The 13,420-nt window shown below is 36.3% G+C and overlaps 1 protein-coding gene across 8 annotated transcripts in view; it reads right to left on the reverse strand.

Moving 5' to 3' along the window:
* The window catches only part of CHD9 (chromodomain helicase DNA binding protein 9), a 177,749-nt gene that overhangs the window by 98,320 nt on the left and 66,009 nt on the right, over window positions 1–13,420 (reverse strand). The window lies entirely within an intron of this gene.

A 13,420-nucleotide genomic window follows, 5' to 3' on the forward strand; every position in this document is an offset into this window, starting at 1 on the left:
CCTCCATGTAACACATTAACTCTCACTCTGCCATTTCCAGCAGTCAAGGTTTTTAAACCATACAAAAAACCTGACTTTTAAAAATCTGAAAACTAAAATTGTGGTGAAATGACTTTATGTAGCTATCAGTATTAAAAAACAAAACCCAATGCAATTTTTACTGGAGAAAAATACTTTTCTCCATGATACTTTAAAATATAAAAATAGCTAAAGATTAGCAAAGGGTTAAAGAGCAGGTCATGCAAATTGAACACATAACAAGTGACTTCTCTTTAAGAAATTAGATAAGGTCTCTTATGATTCTTCTAGCAATAAGCTAACAATGTTATTTTTAAAATAGAGAAATGAATCTATTTTCATTGAAATTCTAAAAAGAAGCTTAAGATTTTCAAATGAACACGAGAGCTGTCTATAAAGAATTACTAACCAACCACATAAATTTTTCTTTATTTAAACCTGGATAAATACATTAATTAAATTTCATAACATAAAAATCTCATAAAACCTTTCTGATCTTCACTACACATTCTAACTGAACTGCTGAGTTTTCAGATAGAGTTTTAGTCCCTTTGCTAAAAATAAATAAGTAGCAAGTCCAGCTGAATTTGGTCATCAGTACAACTTTTCTTCCTAAAAAAATTGAGACTATTTTAGTAAGCAGTGCCTTTAAAAAGCTAAAACAAAATTTTCACTGCTTCACAATCCAAGTTGACCTCTTTCATTAGTATTGGTTTTTCATTTGGTCTTGGCAAGTCATCTGATACCTCTATCAGAAAACCTGTTTTCTGTTTTTGCTTTTTTTTAGGCACCAGAGGTCTCGAAACAAAGCCACATTATGTGAACAGTGTCCTGGAAAGACCAATCTGGAGAGAAGATGAAATTAGAGGCAAAGGACTACAAATGGCAAGAGGTCATCTATGTAAAAATCACAATAACCAACAACAAGGGCTAATGCTTACTAAGTGCCAGGCACTATTCTAAGCATTTTACACATATTGACGAATTTAATCCTGGATGATAACAGGGTACTAGTGACAACAGAGAAAAGAACAGCAAGTGGGAGAGAGGATTTTAGAGCAGTATTACAAGATGATAGACCAGACCTGAGAGAGCAAACAATTTAAAAAATCATAATAACAATAATAACAGCTAACACTTATTTAGTCCTCTGTATGCACCAGGTACTATTCCTAATATTACATCTATAGTAACTCCATCTTCAAAACAATCCTGTGAGATATGTACTACTTACTGTTACCCTCATTTTATACCTGAGGATACTGAGGCATTGAGAAGTGACTTGACCAAGATCACACAGCTACTGAATGATGGAGCAAGGATTGAAAGGCAGAGAGCCTCATTATAGAAACCATGTTTTTAACTGCTTTATCATATTTGGTTCAAATACCGTAATTTATAGAGATTAGTCTGAACACAAAAGAAAGTGACTTTCTCAAAACTGCAGAGATACTTCGATAAAGCTAGGATGAAATTTAGGCTTTTTCCAGGGCCCTTTCCAAGAGGCAGACGTTAACTAGATATGGGAGGGGTATGGCTGGAGGGCAGAAGAGTCAAAATCTGGTTTCTAGAACCTGTACAGGTACAGGAGCAGGTAAAAGAATAGCTGAGAAAGGGTGTGTATGTGTGCATAAGGACTTTAATTATTTTCCCACTGAGTCTGAAATGGAGAGCTCCAGTATTAGAAATGTGGGACGAAGCTACAGAAGTCAGAGCTGGAGCAGAAGATGTGGGTTCTCCCACTGCTTGCCTGCAATACCCTTAACTCACTGACACTGTCCACAGAACCTAGAATGATTTCCAACATATCTCACTTCTCCTGTAAAGCTTTTCAATAGCTGACTCAAAATCCCAATTATTTAATAACAAACCGTAACAGTAAACAACAGTAAAGAATCTGTGATCAAATGTTTCTCCTACTATTAGAATATAGTATTTTGAAACTATATATTCCCACAGAACATCAATACTGAGGTGTCAAGTAACTGAACATTTTAATGTAAACCACTTCTCAATTCACACATACACACACATACACAAGGTTAGTTGATAGACTTTTCTCAATGTTACTTTTTCCTTATATAAGCAGTCGTCAAATTCTGTCAAATCTACTTAATTGTATTTTGTTTTACTTTCCTCTTCTCAGTCCAAACAGTCCTGCTGTATTAAATTCCCATTTGTTAACGATTACATTGCAGTTATGTAGGCAATGATCCTTCCTTATCCATCGAAAAAACATATATATTAAAGTTTTGGGGGGTGATGAAACATCAGCTTTGCAATCTACTCTCCAATTCTTCACAAAGGAAAATAATTTCTATTTCCCTGGTGATTCTTCTGTAAGTTTGTCATAGTTTCAAAATGCAAGTTGTTTAAATGTTAAAAATGAAAGCAAAGGCCTTTGTCCCCAAAATCTTACATTCTAAATGAGATAAAGAACATAGAAGGCACATATTAACATCATATCCAAAATTTAGAAGAAAAAGAAACCATAGGATAATATAAAGATGATATCATATGTAATGTATTAATTATTTTTATAACAACTGGGAGGAATATATGGAAGACTTGGACATGATATTTCAATATTGGGGAAACCCAAGAATTTACACAGATCATGACCTAATAGAAAGACATGATATGAATTTAGTGGGTCCAGACTAGCACTAAAAAAATATATAGAATAGAAAAAAAAAGGATGGCACCCAGCCTTTACGAATGTTACCTCTTACAAAATTAGAAAGTTTTCATACTACCTGTTATTTCTATCTTCTTTCATGGGAAAAAAGCAAAGAGATTTGGGCAAGAAATAAGGTGTTAAAACCTGCGTAGGGTCTCAGGTCTCGTCCCTCTTGATGGAATAATTTTCCCACGTACTCACCCAACCCATACTGGGGAGTTCATCCATTTCAAACATTTTAGTTGTATACAAATAATTAAAATTATTACATCACCAGTGAGTGGAAATTATAAACTTCCCAAAAGACAGGGAGAATGATCACATGGCTACGATACATCTACTAAGAGCACAGGTTCCTCAACTGGGGAAAAATATGCTATATGGAAAAATAAATAAAAGTTCTACTTCACGTATTTTTAAAACAATATGAAGGAATAAAAGGCCTCATAAAATAAGGAAGACATAATTCCTTAGTAAGAATAAAAAATAGAACAAGGAATTTTCAACAACATAGACAAAACTGCATTGTAGCTAAAAAAATCTTCCAACCTTTCTCAGGAGACAGGACTCTGGCTTCAGGCCTGGGGGACGAGGTGGATGAAGGTTCCATTGGAAGAGAGTGAAAAACAGAATAGACATAGCAAGCCTTGAGCAAGCATACGTTTTACTGCCTAGAAAGACAATGTAAAATAACAGAAGAGAATCAATAGTGAAACCCCAAAACAGCACATTTAAGGAACTAGCAGATGAAGAGGAACTAAGGAAGGAAAACAAAAAGAAACTACAAGAATGGTAAAATGAGCATCAGGAAAGAAAGAGTGTCATGAAAGCCCAAAGGAAAGAGTGAGAAGGTCTACAGTCAAAAGTAAAGTATCTCACAGTAATTTGAAATTATAAAGCAACCTTACAAGGCCTTTTAGTTCTCCTAAATGGTTTATAGTAAGCCAGTGTGCTAGTTTTTAATCTCCTTAAGAAGAGTCATGATAATTGTTTACTTAAAAATTCACACTAAACCAACCTTCTAAAAACAATACATTTGTAGTTAATTTTAGTAATGTGTCAAACATCAGTATGGTGACTTCTTTTGGTTTTTATTTATTGCATATAACATTTTTTTCTACCAATAAAGACTTGCTTTTTAAAGAGAAAAGAGGGGGAGAAATTGATCCAAGAGGGTATTATATAATCTGTCAAAGTCTTCTGAGTTTTACCGTTAGATTGTTTTCAGAGTTTCTGATGGAAGTGAAACAATGATTTTACTTTGCTTTCTTCACATCTGTGAACTACCATGTTTACAATAAAAGGCTTATTTTCATCCTGGGACCTGTGTAGCACCCAGATTTGTACTGTAGCTAATCAAGACATTCCTTTTTTTTCAGTGTCATATATCTTCAATTTTACATTATAAAGGTAATGCTATGAAAGTTATTGCCTTCATTTTAATCATCCACAGAGCAGTTCCGGAAAACAGTAGATATTCATAAAAGTTGCATATTTTTATTTTTTAAATATCTTTTTTATTTTATTTTATTGGGAGAATATTGGGGAACAGTGTGTCTCTCCAGGGCCCATCAGCTCCATGTCATTGTCCTTCAATCTAGTTGTGGAGGGCGCAACTCAGCACCAAGTCCAGTTGCCATTTTCAACCTGTAGTTGCAGGGGCGCAGCCCACCATCCCTTGCGGGAATTGAACCAGCAACCTTGCTGTTGAGGGCTCGTGCTCTAACCAGCTGAGCCATCTGGCGGCCCCCAAAAGTTCTATATTTTTAAAAATAAAAATTAATTATATGACTTACAGGAAACATAGAAAGGAACACGTTAGAGGATACCATGGGGATGTAATCAGCAACATCCAGAATGTGGGAAACTACAGACAAATGACTCAGTTTCTTCAGCCAAGAAATTATAAGAAACAAAATAAAAACCATAGATTAAAAGAGACATGACTAAATGTAATGCCAAAATTAAAAAAAGAAATAAGAAAAAAGGAGGGACATTAAAATACATATCATCTAAATGTAATATACGGTCCTTCTCTTGATATTGACCTGAACAATAAAATACATTTATTAAACTACTGGGGAAATTTTAACTTTGGATATTTGATTGTGAAGGAATTAGTTATTTTTCAGGTGTGAAACTGATTTTGTGGTGTTTTAAAGAAAAAAATATTGGTCTGCTAATTCCTATAACTAAGTTTCATATAATCATTCCAATTTTGCTTAAGTATATATGAATTACTTATGTATATATGAATAATTATGTGATATTAATAATTATTGTTACTAAAAAATTTTTACAATTTATCTCCACACTCAGCCAAAAATTACAGTTCTAAAATAAGACTTAAATTGAGAAATTAAAGCTCTCATACACATTAGAGAAACCCACTTCAATAACCATATCGTTAACAAACATCACAATAATGCTGATATGCACTTAAGATATCCAGTGCTGAAAATGAAATGTACCCCTTCTCTACATTAAGTCTAGGTGGTTTCTCCCCACAAGTACTGCCATCTCATTTCCCCTTAATATATCACTAAAAAGTTTGCAAATATTTATAATCTCTCTCATTCTTCTCTCCCCTCAAGATTAAAAAAATAAAAACAAAAACCTAAGATCTTTAGCAACGCACTTTTCTTCCTCAAATTATACAAATCCCTTTAATTTACCCAGTCTTAGTCAACGTTTTTCCTGAAGAAAAAAATAAAGTTAGGAAGCGTGGTAAAACAAAGGTAAGGTAACAGATTTCAAGAATGTCAGAGAAGAACTCAGAGCTATTCACAGACCATTGCTCCTCAAAGGACATCCTGACAATGAGAAAATATGCAAAAATTTGTAAGCCAGGCTTAATTACTAATTTTTTTAAAAAAGACAAAACAGGGGGCTGGCCCAGTGGCTCAAGCGGTTAGAGCTCCATGCTCCTGACTCCCAAGGCTGCCGGTTCGATTCCCACATGGGCCAGTGGGCTCTCAACTACGTGGTTGCCAGTTCAATTCCTCGAGTCCCGCAGGGCATGGTGGGCTCTGCCCCCTGAAAATAGCAACGGCAACTGGACCTGGAGCTGAGCTGTGCCCTCCACAACTAAGACTGAAAAAAAGTGAACTTGACTTGGAACAACAACTTGACTTGGAAAAAAGTGAAAGTATACACTTTCCCCAATAAAAACTCTTTAAAAAAAAAAGACAAAACAGTAAGACTGGGTACATTTTTAATTCAAGTCATGATCAAAACAAGAGCGGTAAAAACATTTCACTGGGATGATATTTTCAGTGAAATGATAAAAAATTAAGTAGCTTGACACTTGAGTATAGTAGTTCCCCCCTTAACCGTGGGGGATGTGTTCCAAGACCCCCGTGGTTGCCTAAAACTATAGACAGTACCAAACCTCATATATACTATGTTTTTTCCCATATATACATATCCTTTTTACTTACGGAAAGCACTTTACGGCTTCTCTTTGGCATGCCCAAATTGCCAGCATCACTCCTCCTGAGCTTTGGAGCCATTATTAAGTAAAGTAAGGGTGACTTACTTAAGTGATACCACCAACCGTCAGGCTGATAACCGAGCCAGCTACTGAGTGGCTAAGGGCGGGGTAGTGCATACAGAGTGGGTTCGCTGGGCAAAGGGATGAATCATGTCCCAGGTGGGACCGTGTGGGACTATGAGAGATTTTATCACACTATTTAGAATGGCGTGCAATTTAAAATTATGAATTATTTATTTCTAGTGTTTTCTATTCAATATTTTTGGACTACAGGTAACTTGAAACTGTAGAAAGTGAAATTGTGGATAAAGGGGAACTACTATATAAATTAGATTTTAGGTGACATGTGGAATTATTAATTATCTTGGGTGTGATATTGATTGTATAGAAGAATCTCCTTATTCTTAGATGTATGATGAAGTATTTAGAGGTAAATTCTCCTGATGACTACAATTTACTTTCAAATCATACAGCCAAAAAACAACAAACATATGTGTTTATGTATTTAAAAAAGCAAATATAGCAAAATGTTAACAACTATTGAAGTGAAGAAACATTTATTTACTATTCTTTCATTTATTTACTTCATTTTATTTACTTTTCTGGATACTGAATATTTTTCATTGAAAAAACTGAGAGAAAATAGCTTGTCCAGATCACTGCCATACTAACAACTCACAAGACAATTTGACTTTAAAGTCTGGAATTCCAAGAACATAAACAGCTTTGTTTTTAAGAAAATTTTAAAACTATACAGTCATCCATAAACTCTAAAGTGTTTCCTAAATCAACACTATTTGAATTGACAGATACAGAGCCTAATGTATAGATAATGATAATGATTTCTACAGAGTGAAAACCATTCTCCTGGTCAGACAGGCTACCCACATCCCTCACTAATTCACCTGCTCTCATCAAGTAACTTCACAAATCTGTGCCACTGCTCATGAAGAGAACAACTTCCTTTAGATCATGCACCAGGGGTCCCTTCCTGGGGTTGCACAATTGAGAAGGTCTGGATCATCTGCCACACCCTTCCTCAGGGCTAAAAGGATGTACTATCTCTCCCCTTCTACAATATGCTCTAGGTGTGCAAGAATCCACCTAAAACAGTCTCACACCCACTTGCAGAGCATGCCTGCCTGGTCTGCTCCCTAGGTTTGTTCTCTCAAGGAATTCCTTGTTTGGCAAAGAATACATATTGCCAGTGTACATACTTCGGCCAAAGAGATGGGGTGAGAGGTGCAGGATGGGACCAGGGGTGGAAATGGAATGTGGAACGGCCTCTTCTGCTATGCTCTGGATGGGGAACTCCAGAGAGTCCAAGAATTCTAAATTCAAACCAGTGCTTCTGTTTGTCACGGAGGACAGAACGCATTTAAGAGTTTACTGGCTTTATTTACAACACTTAAATATTTTGACATACAGTATGAGAGCTTCCATTTGTACTCCTTCCCTGGGACGCACAAATGTTAAGGCAAGCCTGCATAAAAATGAGTTAAACAGTTATTGAAGAAAAAGAACAATAAAAAAAAATAGAATCAGAGAATTTCCTTTAGACTATGCCACTAAAAAGCTATGTAGACTTTATATCTGGGCCTCTACAACTGTAAAATTTTTAAAAATTGATGATTAAAGCCCCTTCTAAGTTCTAAAAATTAAAAAAATTCTTAAAGCAAGAAATCCTTATTAAACAAGATGACCTTACAGTTTATAAAGCACTTGCAAATTCATTGTTCATTACCACATTTATTAATTCAAAATGCCTGAAATATACACATACAAGTCTACACACACATATTACACAGGAGAAACCTGCAGAGAAAGCAGCTTGTCTAAGACTGCTACGACCGTAGAAGGCAAAGTCAAGGCATGAACCCAGTTCTCTTGACTCCAAATTCAGTGCTTTTCCCACTTTATCCATGAAACCTACATTTGAAAGCCCACTTCCAAAGATTTATTGTCCAACACAGGAACTGAGAAACAAATGACTGATGCCAAGAACAAAGATGAAAACTATCTAACTCCTCTCCTTCACAAATAGCTCATTTGTCTGATTACAAAAGTTCATGAATCCAACTTTCCAGTCATTACGGCTCAATTCAGTAAGCGGCTCAATTCAGTAAACGATACAGCCACATGAGTAATATTAAGAAAGTGCTGAGGGCTGTCCTGGGGGCTCAGGTGGTTGGAGCACCGTGCTCCAAACACTGAGGTCGCCAGTTCGATTCCCACATGGGCCAGTGAGCTGCGCCCTCTACAGCTAAGACTGTGAACAACAGCTCTCCCTGGAGCTGGGCGGCCGTGGGCTACTGGGTGCCACTCTGAGCAGCCGGTGGCCAGCGTGAGTGGCCAGCAGCCGGCGAGAGCTGCTGTGAGCGGCTGACCGACTGACCAACTGCCTCAGCGCGGGGGAGTGCAGGGCTCACGGAGCTGTGTCCTACACAACTAGACTGAGAAACAACAGCTTGAACTGGGGGGTGGGGGGGCAGAAGGGGGGAAAAAGTGCTGAAATCACATGATAAAAAGGAACAGCGTCAACAACAGCATTTTTACAAAAAATATAGTAATAAAGTTTGAAAATCAGAATGTCTAATAAAAAAATAGTAGTGATTCCTGCAATACTCCAATATCTAAGATGATTATGGATTTAACTTGAAATTATGTAAAATTAGTTTAGTTAATATTACATAAATGATTATTAAAAACAATTAAGCAAAAATACTGGATTACATATTACAAAACCATGACTTCTTTATCTTTTCTCAATACCTACTTTTCCTCAAATTTGTGTTGAATTCTTAGCTGTGTGACTTCTAAGCTATGATACCTTGAGTCCAGTTTCTTCATTTATAAATTAAAGTGCCACCATTACCATCATAAGACTGTTGTGAGGATAAAAATGTGATGACATAGAAAAAGTATCCAGCACAATGCCTATAGGGCAGGGGTTTACTAAACAAATGTTGAATGAATGAAAATTTTGTTTCTTTCAAAAAATTGTTGAGTTTATTTAAATCACTTAAATATACATTATTGAGAAATCTGAAACTATAGATTTTGAACAACCTGACTCTAATCATTTCACTCTATGACAACTACGTGATTCCTAGCATGAGAAGCAGAGAGAAGAAAATGAGCAGAAATTATTTTTCTGCTGAGGATTAAAATACTCAAACAGGTTTTCTATAACATGAGGTCATAAAGTCATAAAAGAGGCCTTTGTTAATTTATTATTCAGTTAAATATCTTCTAACTGGCCTCCTGGCTTGTAGTCGGCCGAATAAAGGCCCCCAAAGATATCAACCTCCTAATCCCCAGATCTGTACATGGTGAATTACATGGCACCGGGGCATTCAGACTGCAGATGGGGTTCAGCGTGCTAATCAGCTGACCTTAAAACAGGGGGAGATTATCCTAGATCGTCCGCGGTGATGGTGCCATGTAATCTCAAGGGTCCTTGTAAGTGGAAGAAAGAGGCAGAAGCATCAAGCAGTGAGAGAATGAAAAATCAGCCATCGTTGTTGCTGAACATGGAAAGGGGCCACAAGCCACAGAATGTGGGCAGCCTCCATAAACTGGCAAAGGCAACAGGAAAATGAATTCTCTCCTAGAGCTTCAAGAAAGGAACGCAACCCTGCAACGCCTTCATTTTTGCCCTGTGAGATCCAGTTCAGACTCCTGAGCTCCAGGACTGTAAGATAATAAATCTGTGTTGTTTGTAGATACCAAATTTGGGCTACTTTGTTACCAACCGCAGTAAGTAACGGCTCCATGGCTCTAGCTCGCGGCCACCGTCAACACTGCCGTACTCCAAGGCAACACAGGGCAGTGTGGGCTCCAGAGTTCGGCCGCTTGTATCAAGTCCTTGTTCTGCCACTGACTAGCTACGTGAGCCTGAGCAAGCGAGCTATTTAACCATCCTATCCTTCAAGCCCTTATCTGTGAAGAGTGGATGAACAGAAATGTTCTGAAGATTAAATGACAATACATGTAAAACCTGAACATGAGTATAACTGCTGAATATTTATGGACTATTTGTACTTTTATTATTCATAACTGTACAGATCTTCAAAGGAAATTTTGTACATTTACCTTGATTTTCTAAGAATCTGTCTAACCATGGATACACAAACAATCTATGTACAAAGATGGTCATCACAGTATCCAAGAAGAATAAACTGGTTAAATAAATTATGGTCCTTCTGCATTATAAATTATTGTGCAGTCATTAAAATGGTGTTTTAAGTCTTCCAATTAAGGCCATGATGGATTAACAGGAACTGGATTTACCTTCATGCTTGAAACTGAAAAATCAGTCAAAATATATTTAAAAAATTAGTTTTTAGACACTGGACATCAGGCAACCCTGAGAGAAGGGAAACAACTGAGCTACGACTGACTATTGTCCCAACTTACTTTAAGGATGGTTTCCAAGCTCTAGACCAGGGAGAGCAGGAACGCAGGTGGAAATCACACAGCCTCCCTGAGTGAAAGGGACGGAGCTGGAAGTCCAGGGAAGCCAGGGTGGCCAGTTGGCTGGAGAAAGATCTGGAGGAGAGGGCTTCCCAGAGGTCTTCAGAAGGTCCTCTCTCTCAAGGCTTTAGTTGAGTACTAAACGGCACTATTAGTTTGTAAAGAGGCTGCCCAAGGCCCAGAAAAAAACCACCGTGAACTAGCTGAGATCTCACTAGGGCCAGGAATAGTTCATCTTTCCATCAGCCATTGTGGAAAATCTTGTATTTCACAAGACACTGGATAGAGAACTCCCATGACAATTATGTCTGCAGTGGAGGAAAATTAGTCCTAGCCTATAGCTTGCTCTAGTCCAGCCTAAGAAAGATTAAAAACAGATCTTATAAAGATAAACCAATTTCCAAGTAACTTAAACGTGTCCCAAAACAAAAACTCAAGAATATTTACAGGAATATGAAACTTTCCATCACTGAACATCACTCAAAAATCCACAATGTCTGGCATCCATTAAAAAATCACTAGGCATGCAAAGAAGCAGGAAAATAAAACCCACATGGGGGTGACGGGGGGTGGGAATCGGTCAATAGGAGCAGCTTCAGAAAGGACACAGATGATAGATTTAGCTTGTAATAAACTTAAGTAGATTAGAAGCTCAAAAGAAAAGGCCCTGCTTTCTTGGTTCTGCCATTTACAAAAGCAATTGGATCTCAGACAGTTATATATTAATGTACATATATTATAATATATATATGAAGACTCAAATAATTAGATTGCCAGAATATCATGAAACAGAGAGCTAATCTAGAAATTTAGGGGAACAACTTCTCTAAATAGGATGGCTCAAGGAAATTAAATGTTTGTTTGTAAATCACTCATTCCAAATCACTTAGCTGGAGGGCTAAGTGAAAGTGCTAGAAACGAATTCCAATTGAAATTGAATCAGAAATGAAAAGAGAACAGCTCTGAAATTCTACTATGGACCAATGGGGAAGTATGACAATTTTTAATTTGAGTTCTTCAGAGGCAAAGGACAATATCTTACTTATTTTTGCAACCTCAGTGCCTAGCATAATCTCTTATACCTGGTAGAAATCTAGTAAATACTAAACAAATACAAGCAGTAAAAATGCAATATTTCCAAAACAGATATTACATAAAATTCAGTCATTCACATGTCTACAGCTTATACCTACATTCAACAAATACAGTAAGGGTATATTTTTAACACTAAAGGTATAGTTAAAACCTTAAGACACACATGCAAAAAAAAAAAAACTTGAAAAAGTATTTCTCAGTTTGGAGACACCCAGTTATAATTACATTCTACAACATAGTGTGATGTCACTCTCATTTCTGATTACCCTTAAATTAGTTTAAACCAGAAATGGAACTGAGAGCTAGTGTGACAGCAAGCAAGTCATGAACTCTCTAATACTGTTTTTGCTTTTTATATATGAAGATACAGCAAAACCCTGTCCAGCTCTAAAATCCTGTGATTCCATGAAATGGTCAATGTAAAACTTGTACTGTTTTCGGGTATATAAACATATCCATGTAGGACAAACCTTGCTTAAAGATTGTTCTCCTTTTATAATTTGTAAGGTGTCACGTGCATAATAAATGCAAGTTATTATTTGCATAGTTAACCACAGCATTACCAGATTTTATTTAACTGAAAACTTCAATACAAGCCTGCTAATTATGTGCTTACTACTCCCTCTTTCCATATATTGACCACCTATTAAAATATTTCCTTAATTTAAAATCATTTCAGTCCAATTACCCAATAAAGAAACCTGATCACCCATATTTAAGTATTCCAAAACAAATTTATACTCATGTTATCAAAACAGGAAAGAAGTTGGATGGCTCAGAGCCCCTCATACATTATTTTCCATTTCAGACATGAATAATGATAAGTAAACCATTTGAGTAGTCCTAAGGTATCTGAGAACCCACCGCATCAATCAAATTAAATACAGCAAGATTTTGTTAGACCTACTTTGAAGTTTGGCTTGAACCTCATGCTCTTCACAGACTGCACTAGTCCACAAATTTCTCACCAACTGATGCCTCTTCCCCACCCCTGGAATTCCCTTCCTGTTCACTTCTCACCCTTAAGGATGCATGTTAGAGGTCAACAGCCTTCAAGCTACTGTTAACAACTGGAGTTTCTGTTACTGATTCCTGACAGGCAGTGCAGAGCTCAATTCTTCTACAATATAGTACATCGCTTCATAATTAAGATTATATTGTAGAACTAGTTAATACTCTACAAATTTCCCAGTTCAAATAAAATATTTTAATCTAGATTTCACAGAAATGTCAAAACCAAAAACTAGTCCACTTTAGCTAAAAAAAAAAAAAAAAGAAAAAAAGAAAAGAAAGCAACTAGAAGGTTAATTCCTACACAAAATTTCTATTTTGTGTTTTGGCTTAGAGAACTTAAGAATTCTGAAACTTCTTTTAAGCCTGCCATGCAAAATGCATAAAGATTTAAACAAATTTTAATAGAGATGGTACTTTATAAGAATTTTAATTATTCAAGGGAACAATCTGAATATTACTTAGTTTTTCCTCTTCTTTTTGTCTAGGGCAAAAGTGGAGTGACAAGTTTTTTAATTGTTCACATACTGTTGCTTTTTTGACTTAGAAAAAAACCACTGTTTAAAAGAAAATAGCAAAGAGCTTAGGATCCTCTGAGTTCAATGGGTATGAATAAGGATAGGAAATCGCTTCTTTTAATTTTACAT

The sequence above is a fragment of the Rhinolophus sinicus genome, linkage group LG11 (assembly GCF_036562045.2).
Source record: "Rhinolophus sinicus isolate RSC01 linkage group LG11, ASM3656204v1, whole genome shotgun sequence".
In the NCBI taxonomy this organism is placed as follows: Eukaryota; Metazoa; Chordata; class Mammalia; order Chiroptera; family Rhinolophidae; genus Rhinolophus; species Rhinolophus sinicus.